This window comes from Miscanthus floridulus, chromosome 6, assembly GCF_019320115.1.
Source record: "Miscanthus floridulus cultivar M001 chromosome 6, ASM1932011v1, whole genome shotgun sequence".
In the NCBI taxonomy this organism is placed as follows: domain Eukaryota; kingdom Viridiplantae; phylum Streptophyta; class Magnoliopsida; order Poales; family Poaceae; genus Miscanthus; species Miscanthus floridulus.
Genome location: NC_089585.1, coordinates 5,320,076 through 5,335,483, shown reverse-complemented (window position 1 = coordinate 5,335,483; position 15,408 = coordinate 5,320,076). Strand labels below are relative to the sequence as shown.

At 41.6% G+C, this 15,408-nt stretch overlaps 1 pseudogene; it reads left to right on the top strand.

Moving 5' to 3' along the window:
* On the top strand, window positions 1–5,062 carry LOC136460142 (uncharacterized; annotated as a pseudogene).
* Window positions 5,063–15,408: the final 10,346 nt, after the last annotated feature.

Genomic DNA, 15,408 nt, shown 5'->3' with positions numbered 1-15,408 from the left:
ATGAGGCGCCTCACGGTCTCCTCCTCGCCGTCGAGGTGGAGCGGCCGGTGCAGGGAGGCAGGACCGCCCGGGTCTTCTTCCCCAGCGAGCCCCTCCTGTGCCTTCCCGTGGCGGAGTTGGCCCTCAAGGCAGTGGGCCGGAGGTTGGCCGCGCGGCAACAGTGCCGGTGCTCCCCCACGTGCTCGCCCGCGCGGCGGTCGGCCGGAGGTCACCCGCGCAGCGGCGGGCCGAAGCTCCCCCGTGCAGTCGCCCGAGCTTGCCCGCGCGCTCGGGCCGGATCTGGCCCACACCCTCTTCCCCGGCGAGCTCGATCGCGGCGGCTCCCTCTTCTCAGGCAAGCTCGTCGGCGGGGAGGGGGGCGACGCATGCAGAGAGGCGGGGAGGGAGACGAGCGGACCTCGGCGGGAGAGGGAGACGGGTGGACCTCGGGGGGGCTCCTCCTTTGCCTTCTGGCTGTTGGAAAACGAAGTTTTTGGGTCGGTGACCTATTTGCTGTGCACAACCTAAATCCTGGAATGGGTCGCCGTTTTGCCTTCTCGTTGTTGGAGTCAGTCTAATCACTACTGCCTCGCACATGAGCGGTGAGTCGATAAGGGGTGTTTGGTTGTCCCTCCTAAATTTTAGTCATTGTCCCATCGGATATTTGGACACATGCTTAGAGTATTAAATATAGACTAATTACGAAACTAATTACATAGTTTGCGACTAATTTATGAGACGAATCTTTTGAGCCTAATTAGTCCATGATTTGACAATGTTTTACTACAGTAAACATGTGCTAATGATGGATTAATTAGGCTTAAAAAATTCGTCTCGTGTAGTACTGACGGATTATGTAATTTGTTTTTTATTAGTATCCGAACTCCATACAACATCCTCCTAACACACCTCGTAAATTTTAGTAGCTATATCCAAACACCCCCTAAATCCGCATCAAATTAAGGGTGCCAATCAGCCACCGTACTCTCGTAGGAGTACCCAATAATACACACCCAAATACAACATGATAGTCCGTTGCTCTCTCCGATCTCGTGCTTCTGCGTTGGGGATGCACAATGATTGGACTTTTAGGGCCCCTCGCTAGACCTCTTTCTCGTCTTTCCATGGCGCGCGGCACTAAACGATGCAAATGTGAGATGTGCTGTGCTGCAAAAGAGAAATCATCACCGTGCTTAGCATTGCTCTCCTTTTTTTTTCCTTGCCCTCCCCCGAACTTCAAAGCTGCTCTTGATTCAGATCACGCACGCTTTAACCTGTCGGCAGGCACTATTACTGTTCCTACGAAAGCGTAAAGACGTTCTCCGAGTTATTCACCGGTGGTAATTCAGCGTGTCTTTCTTTTCGTCGGGCCCCCGTCCGTCCACCCTGCAATGCTCTCTGCTTGCGTCTGCGTGTGGTGGAGTGTATAGAAACCCACGCCACTCCGGAGGCCCGCCTTGTCAACCGCGACGCAACCCTCCCGGTGGGTCCCGCAAAGCGGGTAGGAAACGACACTACGACAGGAGGTGCTCCCACCCACGCCACTCCACCTCTTATCATGCTCGTCACGTCCCATCGCCCTGCCGCAGATTTTAGCGCTGACCCCGAGGTACCGGCCACATCAATGTGATCTCGGTCAGGACCTCGGCGTCAAGATCTGGGTGCCTGTTACCTCGGCGCCATAAGTCGGGGCGCCGACCCCAGGTCCAAAGATGAGTTTACTTCCGCCAGGGAGCCAAATGTAAGTCTTCTTCAGAAAAGGGCTAAATAGTAAAAAATTGGGTGCCACAATCCAATCGTAGTGGAGCCCTAGTTGATCGCAGCTGAGGTTCGTTGATCGTGGTCGCCTCACCCTCACGTACAGGAGACGATGCCGGCCGGAAGATGCCATTGACGGGGAGACGAGCGGCCGTCGTCCGAGGTTCGCAACCGAAACGGCGGCCAACCTTTGTTTTTTGGTGCGGCACCGGCACGACGAGTGCCACCTCGCTTAATCAGTCCTCACTGAAGATGTGGGCAGAGCTCCCTCCCTGTTGACAGCGACCACGCTAGGGTGAGAAGCGAAGGTTCAGCTCACCACTGACGGCGGCGGGCGGTGCTGGCTGCTGATGCTTGTCGTCGTTCCTACCGCGCGGTCTGCGCCCCTCGACTCCCCGCATCCTCCCCGCGTCGACAGGTAGGACCAGGCCTCTCTCTCTCGTCCTGGGTCCCTCCATCGACCTCGCCCTCGCCGAGGCATCCAGCCATTCCAGCAGGCCGCTACCAGTTGTGCTTGCTACTGGTCGGCCCAGACACTCGGGTGATTGCCACGCTGGATGTGATTTTCCTGTGCTTGTTGCTATGTGCTGCTACTGCTTGCACTTTAGGTGTTCGATGAAATGCCAGTTCTACTCGATAAATTCATTGTAGTTTCTTTCAATATATGTTCTTGGTTTCCATGGTTACTACCTTTCAGTGTGGTTGCACACCTTCACTTAGGCATTTCAAAGACTAGCATCACTCGGTCATTTGAAAGAGAATTAGCATCTGCGTTAAAGAGGTTCTTTCAGCCAGAAGTGCTTGGAGATAGATGCTAATGATTTTTTTATTTGTGTGAGCTCATATGCCTAGCTTTGCATTCTTAGTTGGTCCAATCTCATCTTCATTGATAGAAAATAGGGTTTTACAGTTTAATCTCAACTCATGTGCAATGCTCTTTTCAGGATATCGCACAGGGACAGATATCACACAGGGATGGATATTGCTTAGGAGCCAAAATGTGTTAAGTTTAGATAGATTTACTGATGCTCCTTCTGTTATCTGAGGTACTGGGTAATATAAAGAGTAATGATTTTATCTTGCTCTGTTATGAAACTGTAGATATATAAGTACATATAAAGGTGCAGAGCTGTTGCAAATGAGAATGAATGGTCCTTCGTATCTTTGTTTCTATTCAAGTAAAGCTATTTGCTACATCTTCTCACTTTTATGCAGCCTACTATACCTTTTAATTTAGCAGTGTATCAGACAACATTGCTCCCATGTATAATGAAAGCTAAAACAAAATATTATGAATAATTGATGGAGGTTTATACCCAGGACGATAAATGTAATTTTACCTTAGTGCACATATCAGCATTGACCAATTAAAATATAATTTTCTTTTATTTAGTGCACTGTATGAAATATGATGCCATTTATGAAGGGCTCCATCCAATGAATTGCTTCATCATGTCACATTAGCTACGCAATTCTCATATTGGTGTTTACATGATGAATGGAGAGAGAAGTTTGCTTCATCATGTCACATTAGCATTATCACTCTTATTTTAGCCTGCTCGATTCCATAGAGATCATTTTTGGATGCTTAATACTGAAACATGTGTGAAAACATGGTCGTATGAACCATAAAACTTATGTGCTTTGAAGAGCCTATGGGTAACAGGCTCATAGTGGTGTGAGTGATAACATAACTGATAGTGTTGTGAGCGGATACATGAATTTGTCCTTTATGTGTATCATCTGTCAAACCATGTATATGCACAGGTTGGACTACACCATTCTTTCATACTTTACAATTTGTTTAATGAATTTCAGCTTATCCCATAAAGTTGTCATGATTCCAGAAAACATGTATGTTGTACTTCCACTAACCCGATTTGCACTTTTGAATGCAAGAGTTCTAGAAATCATGTAATTTGTAGCCCAAAGTGAGCGGTGCTGATGACTGTAGTAAACTGCAACTGAGCATAGAGCTTTGACTGATCCTCGAGTTTCATCCAATGTCTTTTTAAATGGAATGGTTCTATACATATGATGAATACCCATGATCCCTTCTGTTGGTATACTGGCTTGAGTTACAGTGATATGTTTTTGAAAAGTTTAGCTGACATCTGTGATGGTTCTGGTTCATGCATGCTTATACATTCTTGAAACCTTGTCCACTTCCCATCAGTTTGTATGGTTTTGTCCATCTATTAGGTACAACAAAGATATTTTATTTTGTGTTGGCCTTGCATGTACTTTTCTTCGATGAAAGGAATCCTAATATGTCACCCTTAGAAAATATCCTGTAACAATGAGATCAAAAGTGCAGTTCTAAAAGTGTTGCTTTGCAACCGAAGAGAAAACCATAGTGGCTAAGGTAGCTAGCCAGAACTTTTTGGTCTGACTGATTACTGGTGTTCTGCCATTGTGCTATACCTAGGCGGGGAAGGCCATACAGTGCATTGTTCCCTATCAGTGATTTTTTTTGAGAATTCCTCATCAGTGATTTGAGTATGATATTTGAGAACAGTCCTCCTTGTATGCGTCCATCCAGCCTGTTAAAGGAAAGGTTCAGATTGGCAAGGTAAGTGAGATTGGTTAAGGATTTTGGGATGGCAACGAAAAGTGCATTGGAGGATAGATCCAACTCCTCAATATTAAGTATATTGCCGAATGAACCTGGTATTCATCCATGGAATAAATCTCTGGACAGATTGAGATATATCATCATGCAGAGTTCACCGAAGGAAATTGGTTTGCAATTGAAGTTGGTAGCCTCCCTGTGAACGCATTGTTTGGTATGTCAATGGTTGTAAGGCTTCTGCATTTGGACAATGAAGCAGATAGGAAATCTAGATTCCCAGAGAGATGGTTCCCATCAACAAAGATGCAAAGGAGATTTAGCAAGTTGCTAAATGACATCAACACTGATCTTGTCAATCTGTTTCCAAGTAAGTCTATTTGGGCAAGGTTTGATAGACTGCCTATGTATTCTTGAATGACAGCAGTTATTTGGTTATTTGCAAGGCCTAGAAACTGGAGGTTTCTCAACTGTCCCAATTCTGGTGGAATCTCCCCTTGGAGATTGTTCTCACTTAGGTTGAACTAAAGCAGGGTGTGGTTGCTCAGTCAACTGGGATCATTCCAGTCAGGTTATTCATTGACAAGGATATTGCAGTAAGGCTTGGAAGTGTTGCTAGCCATAACGGCACAGAACAAGTGAAATTATTCACGGCAACTTAGAGTGTGTCAAGGTTCTGACACGCAGAAAGTCTTAAAGGGATGGGCTTGTTGAAATGGTTTTTGGAGAATCAGCATTTGCGGCATAGGAACGTGAAAGCTCTCATTTCCAGGAATGGGACCTGAGATTGAAATGTTTTTTTGAGAATCGGCATTTGCAGCTGTAGTAAAATCTGCCTTCACTGTATGAATACTCCCGTACTGACATACAACGCTGGCACACCATCCTCATGTTTTTGTTTGCCAGCATTTAGCTACTTCTTTGCATGAGGCATGTAGTAACTATTATATATTCAACCATCTGTATTTGACTTTTCAAACTTTAGTATATCCTAAAGCTTAATGACCTGATTGACCGCTGAAATATACATGCTCTAATGAACTCGCATGCAAGTTTTGCAGCTGTGGATTGATGGGATCAAGATTGATCCATCTTATATGTATATATAGTTTGGTTAATATTTCATTTCCACTTATACCAGTGATGCAAACTAATAGATCATGTGTTGCTTTACCTTCATTACTGATGCCAACATTGTTTCGAAAACCCTTCTTATGGGAGCAACAAATTGAATTAACATAGTTTTGTCACCCATAACAACGCACGAGCATTGGCTAGTTCTTTATGAAACAAGAACAAGCGCAGCCGGCGGCTCGATCCATTTTCTGATGCAGGGGATTCCGCTCTCCTTCCTACGTGCCGCCGCGTTGAACTTTTTTCCCCCAAACAAAACCACCACTTCTGATCTCTCTCCCCATGGCCTAGGACAAGGTATTTGTCTCGCTTCTTTGCTTGTTCATGGTTGATTTGAAGAATAGACTAGTTAGCTAGGGCTTGAAGCAAATTTTATTTTGATGGACAATTTTCTTGGGAATAAATATATTATATAGTCCAAGATAAGTCAACACGTAATGGCAAGTTTCTGATACCGTGCCAAGTTAAATCAAGCGATATATTTTTTGAAACAGGAGATTTGGTACACGAAAGAAGGTGATTGAGGGCCTGTTTGATCACGGCTCGATTACTATAATCTGGATCATGTATATAATTATTATAATTTGGATTATAGATTATAATAATTAGAGTGTTTGGTTCAATAGATTATGGTGATTCATTATGGTTGGTTAAAGTGAGAAAATTTTATTTTATTCTTTATACAGCCTGTTCGCTTATTGGTTTCAGCCAGCCTAAACCAGCCCGCCAACAATGTTTTTCTCTCACAATAAACCAACACCAGTCAGTCCAACCAACGAACAGGCCGATAGTTTGACAAGTTGAATAATCAATTAGAGACAAGTTGAACTTTCATTATCCATAATCCCATATGACCTGGTTTCACCTATGGGATTATGACAATCAAGAGATTTGATTATAATAATATATTATATAATTAATCCTATTTAGATCAAAACATGATTATATAATTTGATTATAATCTGATTAGTATTCAGCCTGAGTAATAATAGGAAACGGGGGCGGCAGTTTTTATTTGATTTCAGTGCTTGTTTAGTTCTCAACCAAATTTCTAAAAAGTGCTACAATAGCCATCACATCGAATCTTACGATACGTGCATGGATCATTAAATATAGACGAAAAAAAACTAATTGCACAGTTTGGTTGAAAATTGCGAGACGAACGTTTTGAGCCTAATTAGTCCATGATTGAACACTAATTGTCAAATAAAAACGAAAGTACTACAGTAGCCAAATTTCTAAAATTCACGAACTAAACACAGCCTCATTTGATTGATCGCATACACCATGAAAAGTTAGTTGAATGCATAGATGTGGCACTTAACGTTTTCTAATTATTAATAAAAAAATTAGGAGTTAAAATAATTCTCGTTATGAAGAATTTACAGAAATATTGTATATGTTACGAACCTGTAAATATTCAGATAGACATGCTGCACACGCACTGTACAGGCTACCAGCCGATAGGATTTGAGAGCAAAACTGAGGCAAAGAGAGCAGGAACTCAGGTCAGAGAAGGGGAGTTCAGAGATGGGTTGGGAGAGAACTGGGGATACATGTAAGACGACAACAACAACAGTCAAAATACAAGATATATTTGTTCTTTGGGTAGCGCTACAGGTAAAATATTCAATACATATTTGACTTCTTTTCCAACAATAAAATCCAAAAGAGAATCCAATCTATAAATAGATTTTCAACCTAAAATAGATCTCTCGTATAAATACTCTATTGAAGATTAATTTTAAATCGCTTACTACTTAAAATTGGATATATAGATTCTTCGCCTGAGACAGTCTAATGACGTAACTGGAAGTTAGAATCATGATAGTTGGTGCGTGCTTGCTCAGGACATGGGCTTCACGCAGCGTGCAATGACGTTGACATCCGAAGCTGACCGCTCGTTCCTTGCCAGTCCCTGCTGCGTCCTGCAGGCTCGTTCAGTCGTACCTGCAGACGACATGAGCATAGGCCACGCCGCGGGATGCCCAGTGCATGCATGAATGAAGAGCAAAATTCAACGGTGGTTCTTCAACTATGCAAGACTCTACTTTTAAAATACTAATTCTAGATCACAAACTTGATTTAGGGTGTTGTCCTAGTTCAAACGGGTACATACCCACACTGGATGCTGACGTGGCGCGCTAACATGGCTCCTACCTGTAAGGCCAACATGTAAGTTGGTTATATTTCTATTTATTTTTATTATTCTGCTGACGTGGCACACTGATTTTTTTCAAAAAATAATTCATAACTTTATCATATGAGCTCGGATGATGACAAACTTTCATCCAGTTCGCTTATGCTGAAATTTGACTTATGCTAATGCTTATGCTAAAATATTGTGAGAGAAAAATACTATTCCATAGCTGAAAAGTAGTTCTGAATAAGTTCAAGCTAATGGCGTGTTTGTATCAAAACTGTAGCACTTGACATGATCTACAACTTTATAGTTGAAAAGTTTTTGAATTGAAGTTGTTTAGGGTTCTAAAATACTATTGTACTTTTCAGATTTTAAATTTTAAAATTTAAAATTATCAAAAAAATCTCGGATATTAATATGGTGTATATGAAAGTTATAGTTATCAATACAATATACAACTTTGTAGTTGGAAAGTTTTTATTTGAACTCGTTTAGTATCTCAAATATGTGTTCTAAGTTTCTTATTTCAAAATCTATAAACTTAGAACACATATTTGGGACACTAAACAACTCTAAATAAAAAACTTTCAACTACAAATTTTTAGATCGTATCGAGAACTATAACTTTCGCATACACCATGTCAACAATTGAGATTGTTGGATAATTTTGAATTTCAAATTTTAAAATATGCGCACTTACAACAACAATATTTTGGGACCCTAAATTGTTTCAATTTAAAAACTTTTCAACTACAAAGCTATAGATCCAATCGAAGGCTACAATTTTGCTATGAAATTTATCTTAATTCGAGCTCATATAAAAAAGTTATGAATTATTTTTTAAAAAAGTTAGCGTGCCACGCTAGCAAAAAATAAAAATAAACTGAAATATAACCAACTAATATGTGGGCTCCACATGTAGGAGCCACGCCAGCGCGCCACGTCAGCATCTAGAGTGGGTTTGGACTTGAACGACACTCGAAGCCAAGTTCATTGACCTAGAATTGATATTTTAAAAGTTGGAGGACCTAGATAATATCCCTTACCATTTTGAAGGACCTCCGGTGAATTTTGCTGCATGAATGAACCTGAAGGCTCAGCTCAGCTCAGACGAAATGGGTTCGTACTCTAGCTGATGATCAAGGTCAAGTAGCCACCGTATCAACCCGTCCAATCCCAGGCAAGGCATCGTCCTCACTCCTCGGGATAAGCAACAGCGTTTGGGTTTTGGAAGGGAACCGCACGCCGCTTGCAATCAGTCGACGACCACATACAGATACAATACTTCCTTGGGGCCGTTCGGCTGGTGAAAAAAAAGCACTGTGCACGTCTGATTTCTACTGTTCACAGCTTATTTTCTCTCACAAATTCCTTCGAATTCATCCAGATTCCTCTAAATTCCTCTAAGCGTGGTCTTGCTACAGTGCATGCATGAATGATCCTTGGGTCTTTGTCAGTGCTGCCGCCGTCATCTTCGTCGTCTTCTTCGGGATTGGCTTCGTCATCGCCTTCTGACCACTTCGAGGGCCCTAAGGCATCATCCTCCTCCTCCTCGGAGGTCTAGGGAGGACTCCGACCAGGAGAACTATAGTCACTAGAGTCGTCGTCGCTTGAGGTCCAGCTCGCCCTCGTCGGTGGACGAGTTGTTGCTCGAAAGCTTCAAGTAGCTGTCCGCCGACATGCTTCAAGTTGAATGCAGAATGGGTGAACAAGAAAGAAGGGTGGTTTCAAAGAAGTGGACATGAAGAGTATGTAGAGGACTAGGTGAGCCTCTTCGGCTTCTCCTAGCAGAAGTAATGGTGATAAAAGCATGTTGGTAGTTGGGACATTACTCAACAGTCACGTAGAATGTGGACCGCCGGTACCAGCAAACGTTGCTTTCGTGCCTACGACCATAACGGCTATTAAAGGCGGCTCAACGTATAATATGGCGGTAAGAAGAAACCCCTGCATCACCGTCTGATCCAACGGTCACCCATCGGTGGTAGATGTTTTCACCACTGGTTTGATTACACTCCAAGCACCGCCGTCCCTCTCTAGTCGTCGGTGACACAGTTTCACCACGAGCTATTACATAACCGACGGTGATAATGAGGGCGGTGACAGCTGAGTCTGTAGTAGTGAAACCTGGTCAGATTTTAAGTTCAACTCATGGTAGAACTAAATCAACCTACATGTCAAGAATATTCGTATTTTATTTTGTGGGAATAAAGAGGAAGAAAGCTCCCTTTCCACTTTCTCCTCTTCATTTGCTCACCAGTTTGCACTATGTTGTTTCCAAATCATGCACACAAAATATTATTTTTAGAGGTAATCTAGTGTCCCAAATATCTTTCATTCTTTGAGCAACCACCCATCCAAATGTCATCAACCTAGAGAGAGAGAGAGAGAGAGAGAGATCTTATGGAGGACTTGCCAGAGGCTCTAAGCTTCCATATAACCCTAATCCTCCTCACTACCCACACTCCACACCCCCCAAAGACACCATTAGTTTCTCCAATTCCTCTACATATTCATCTTCAAGGTTTCTCCTATACTCCAAGTTCCACTCTTCCTTCTTCATATCAACAACTGACCAATTTTGTTGTCTATTTATCCTAAACAGCCTTGGATACAAAATCCTTAGAGGACATTCTAACCACATATCATGCCAGAATCTCACCAGTGACCATCATTTTCAACCTTCCATCCCGTGGCTTTCTCATACCAACCTTTTGCTTGTTCTACAACCCTATTTTAGCCTTACTAGGATCATGCCCGTGCGTTGCAACGGGAACAACCACCTAATCTTAGCTATGCTCACGGAGATCGCCTTATCCATGCCGCCGCTGTCCCACCCGTGACACCAATATCTGCACGCCGCCAGTTCTCCAAGAGTCAAACCACATATATTTTGATGATAGGTAAAGTGCCCGTGCATTGCAGTGAGAAAAAAATGACATCATGATTCAAGTTTAGGTGGTTTGTCCAGTTAAAAAGATACTTTAATTGTGATGTCCACAACTTTATAAAGGATGAACAATTAGAATATATAACTCAAGTTTTTTTCCCCATGCTGAGATCATGTTGCAGTGGGAGAACATGAAGGATTGTTCGTGTGCTGCAAAGATAGATAACTCAATAACAAAAGCTATGCATTTAGAAAAGTCAAAACGACTTACAAGTTAAAACAAAGAGAGTAGTAAAGATCTGATCACATGTTTCTGCAATGGAGTAGATCCATGAACAATACAAATTTCAATGAAAACTCCTTTCCTCTTGCGTAGATTGTCTCACCCTCCTACAACGTAAGGAAACTTTTAAATAACATGCCTCTTAGTTCAAATATAAAATTTCTATTTTCTACAAAATAAAGAATTTCAAGGGTTAAATTAATATATAAATGCATAAGGGATGCCACATTTAAGCCATAATTAAATTTATGATACGGTTATGGAACATTAATCATAGTTGAAAGAATAAACACTTGATTGTGTACATTGCACTCAAATTTACGAAAGCTGCATCTATATTCTAAATGGCTAGACTGAATAAGGGAAGTCCATAGAACTTGAACCTAAATCCCTCATGCAACTCGAATATAAACTCTTCTACATGAATGAAGGCAGTGTCCCATACACGTCAGGAACAATATTTGCTAATGCGGGGGAGGCAAAACGAGCGGGAGTGAAGGGAGCTAGTTTTGACGATTGTCAGGCTTTTTAGGAGTAGAGATAATACAAGATCCTGACCTTGGCTGCAATAGTGAAAAGAGATTAGAATTCTGAAAAAAATAATGTTAATGAACAAGTACCCCTCTATAACTACAAAGAGGAATATTTCACCATCTCCTTGAGTATCTTCCACAATCCTAAGGTGATGCACTGCTAGCAAGCTGTAGAATCCAAAGGTGAAGATGGACTTCGCCTGGGAAACAAAGATGGCAGAAGCATTAGGAGGTGATAACTGATAAGGAAATAAGGAAAGGCAGTAGAATGGCAACAGCAATGGAAATCGGTCACACATTTTCTCATGGGTGCATTCAGGTTATTCTGACTAAAAGAGAAAAAATCATGCTGCTACGAAAGCACAGTAGCAACATAACAAAAGATATCACCTAAGTTGTTTAGATTGCATTGGAGATATCACCTTTGTGAACTGCAATCTTTTCAGATTCACATTCAAACTAATACAGTATATGAGACAATAAAAAATGCACAGCCATAAACATACTATATATGACAGTTTCTCATCATATATAAATACTTTATATAGGGTGTATATTTGGTTTCTTCGGCTCTTGTCGGGATCAGAACCTAGAAGTACCTGGCAATATCAAAGCCATATCTGGATACTGACTGATAAGTCTTTCTGAGTTCCTTGGAAAAATAAGGAAGTCAACCCATCATAGGATAATTTTTATACACATGTAAATAACAGTGGCACACTCAAAATTACTTTTGGTCAGAAGATTACGGTAACTTTGTTTTCCATTGGGAAAAGACATGGTGCTATATTACTTTTGGTTAGAAGATTATAGTATGTTCTGAGTGACAGCTCCGACGAACTGAATGACATTAGGGTGTCGGACCTTCTCTATTATAGTACAGTAAGTTCATGCCTGAAAACATAATTGGTTGAACACAGATATTTGTTTCAAAAAAAAGCTGGGCACAGATATTGGCATCTTACAGTTAGGTCCTCCGCCGTTGATCCCACGCGGCTCTGGCTCTGGCTGCGCCACTGGTTCATGTCCATGGACGACTCCACCTGAATGCATCAAATGCAGAAGTGATTTCAAATGGTAGATTAAGGTGAAAATGGCCTGAAAATGGAAATCAGAAATAAATGTTGCCTCACATAGATAACATGAGTAGTAGTGAATTTGGATGGTTCTATGAACCTGATTTTCAAACTTCAAACATTTGATTCTCAAACGCCAAACATTTGCAAACCGGAGGGAGTACGAAGAACACTTGTTACGACATAAAACTTAGATGACCATTGATTAAGCTACAACCCATTTATAGTCACTAATGAAAAGTTGCTTCTCCTTAGTATGAAGAACACTTGGAACCCTCCTCATGAAGCACCGGAAAAAAACAAATAAAAAACATTTAACACGATCAATATAAATCTCTTCTCATCTATTGTTATTATACAAAAAGTGGAATAAGTCCAATCAAAATTATTTTATTAAACTGCAATTGGACTTGGGATTACGAGGTGAATAAGTCCGATCAAAATTTATAATTTATTAAACTGCAATTGTACATAGGATTAGGAGATCGATGCCTTGCATATGTACACTTGTTTTGTGTATCTCGGCCTGTTCGGCTGGCTGCTGCCGGCTGTTCGGCAGGTGTGGCTGGCACTGTTGGCTGACTGATTTCAGCTGGTTCAATAGTGTTCTGTGAGAGAGAATAAGCTGAAATAAGCCGAGACGAGCCGAGCCGAACAGGCTGTCTATTTACAGAAGCAAGAAGAATATAAAAACATAGATGTTCTACCTATCCTAGGCATCCACTTCAAAAATATTTTATCAATTAGTAGATCATAGTTCGATAATCATCAATCCAGTAGTACATGACTTCAGATTTTAGCAAATGCAAACAGCAACCACAGGAGAAGAGAGACAGGAAACAAACGCTCACATTGCGTCCGCTTTGTGTGCGTATATGGCCGTTGGCCGCACCCCCCGCTGTCCTGGCACGCACACCCGGCCGCTGGTTGCGCTCCCCGTCCACCGTGCGTCACCTTCGCCTTGGATTGGAGAGCGCCAGCGCTGAGTGACCGACTGGATCTGAGCGCCGTGTGTGTGTCTGGCCGCGGGGAAGGACAGCGGGACAGGGGCTCTAGCAATGGTTTTGGCCGAGATGACTGTGTGTCTGCGTGTGTCGTATGCGGGGAAGGAACGCACGCGGTGATTGAAGACGAGATTCCCGTGATTGAGGAGTAATTGGTGATTGATTTTCTTTCCATTTTGCTGGATGGTTGACGGGAGAGTCAGAGGCTGCTATCACGGGGAAAGCGAGTGATTGTTACGGGAATTGATTTTCGCCTTCCTGATTTGCTGCGGTTGTTATAGGGATTGAGCTGATTGCATGTAGCGAGTGCGCGTTGCCTTCCTGATCTGATCACATGGGACGACTTTGGTGTCGCACCTGTGGACGGAATAGTTATGAATATTTTAGTTGTAGAGATAAACACAACGTCCATACATATACAAGTTTTATATATGATATTTGCTGGTTGCACTCTTTGATCAATCTAGACAAAACAAAGACTGAGAACACGCAGAGGTGAAATATAAAGCATGATCAATTATTTATATTTCAACAAAAAAAAATGGAAACATTTATTTGTAGCAAAAATGCATGATACATCTCAAGATACGATATTTGACTCCAAAATGATTAGTTTTAAGATCCAGCAACTTCTTATACTGCATAGTGTGCGTTTACATCCAAATGCTTTACCGTCCATCGAGTAATGTAAAGCCATGGCTAAATCCTAAATGCATATGGTCAACAATTGGGCCCCTTGCAACGGTGGCAGTTATCCACACACTCATCATGTGTCAAGTAGCAATCGTTGTTGTCCTTGGAGATCTCACAGCAGAAGCAAGTACCATTAGGTTCGAAGTCATTGCATTGGTACTTCAAGCACACCATAAGCTTGTCGCTCTTTCTCTCATCTTCTAATGACGATGTAGAGTTGGCAATGGTATCGACGACAGACCTCCTCCTGGCATCCAATAGCTGATGAGGACGACCTGCGGAATTTCCATGCTCATCATCATTTCCTCAATAATAACTAGTATAATACTCACTCTGATCTCGCACATATACAAATTCAACAGCACTTACATTGTGCTTGCATTGCTAAGGATCCGAAAAGCATAGCACACAAGAACATGGTCGTCATCATGCTGTTGCACCTCGATCATATTTTGGATCTTTGCAACTGAACTGTATTGACACACGCAAGGCCGGAAGTGAGCATATTTGATCATTAGCGTGTGACAGCTCCTATGTGTTAGAATGCTTTGTGCTGCATGTCTGCATGCATAGAGTTTTTGTCGCGCTAAAAGCTCTCGAGGTTTTACATTTACCGTGAGTAATGCTTCATAATCCATAACATTTTTTAAACTAATAAAAAATCGTTCTTATGTAACACACAGTCGTGTTAATTAATGGCATATATTTCAAAAGTAATAACATGCGGCCGCACCATTCGTGTATACGTTTGACTAATGATGATGCATAAAATCGATCATGATTTGAGAATTATGTGATTCGTTATTAATGCTGAAAGGGAGGTGATTAACAATATGACACAACATGCATGAGCAAATATCCAACTTTGAATCTTTAGCTAACTATTATTGTCTTGTAATATTATTAGGATACTTATTACGATATATATAGAAACGCTAAATCTAACCGTGGCTCGAGTGTTTTTTTTTTTTTTTCGTCTCACTCGATATATCAGCCATCCGATCTCTCTGCTGTTGGGTCTTAGATTGCAAATTTTTACAATTTGAATATTGTAGCACGTTTCGTTTATATTTAACAAACTTTGTCTGATCATAGACTAACTAGACTTAAAAGATTCGTCTCGTGATTTACAACCAAACTGTATAATTAGTTGTTTTTTTTATCTATATTTAATGCTCCATATATGTGTCCAAAAATTAATGTGATAAAAAAAGAGTAAAAAAACTTGAAACTTTGAGCTAATCTAAACAAGGCTTGGTCTGGATTTCCATCCTACTAGACTACATGCCGTAGTTGGCTAGTGCGCACGCGGTAGGAGGCAGGCTCAGACGGTCAGCAGCACAGCA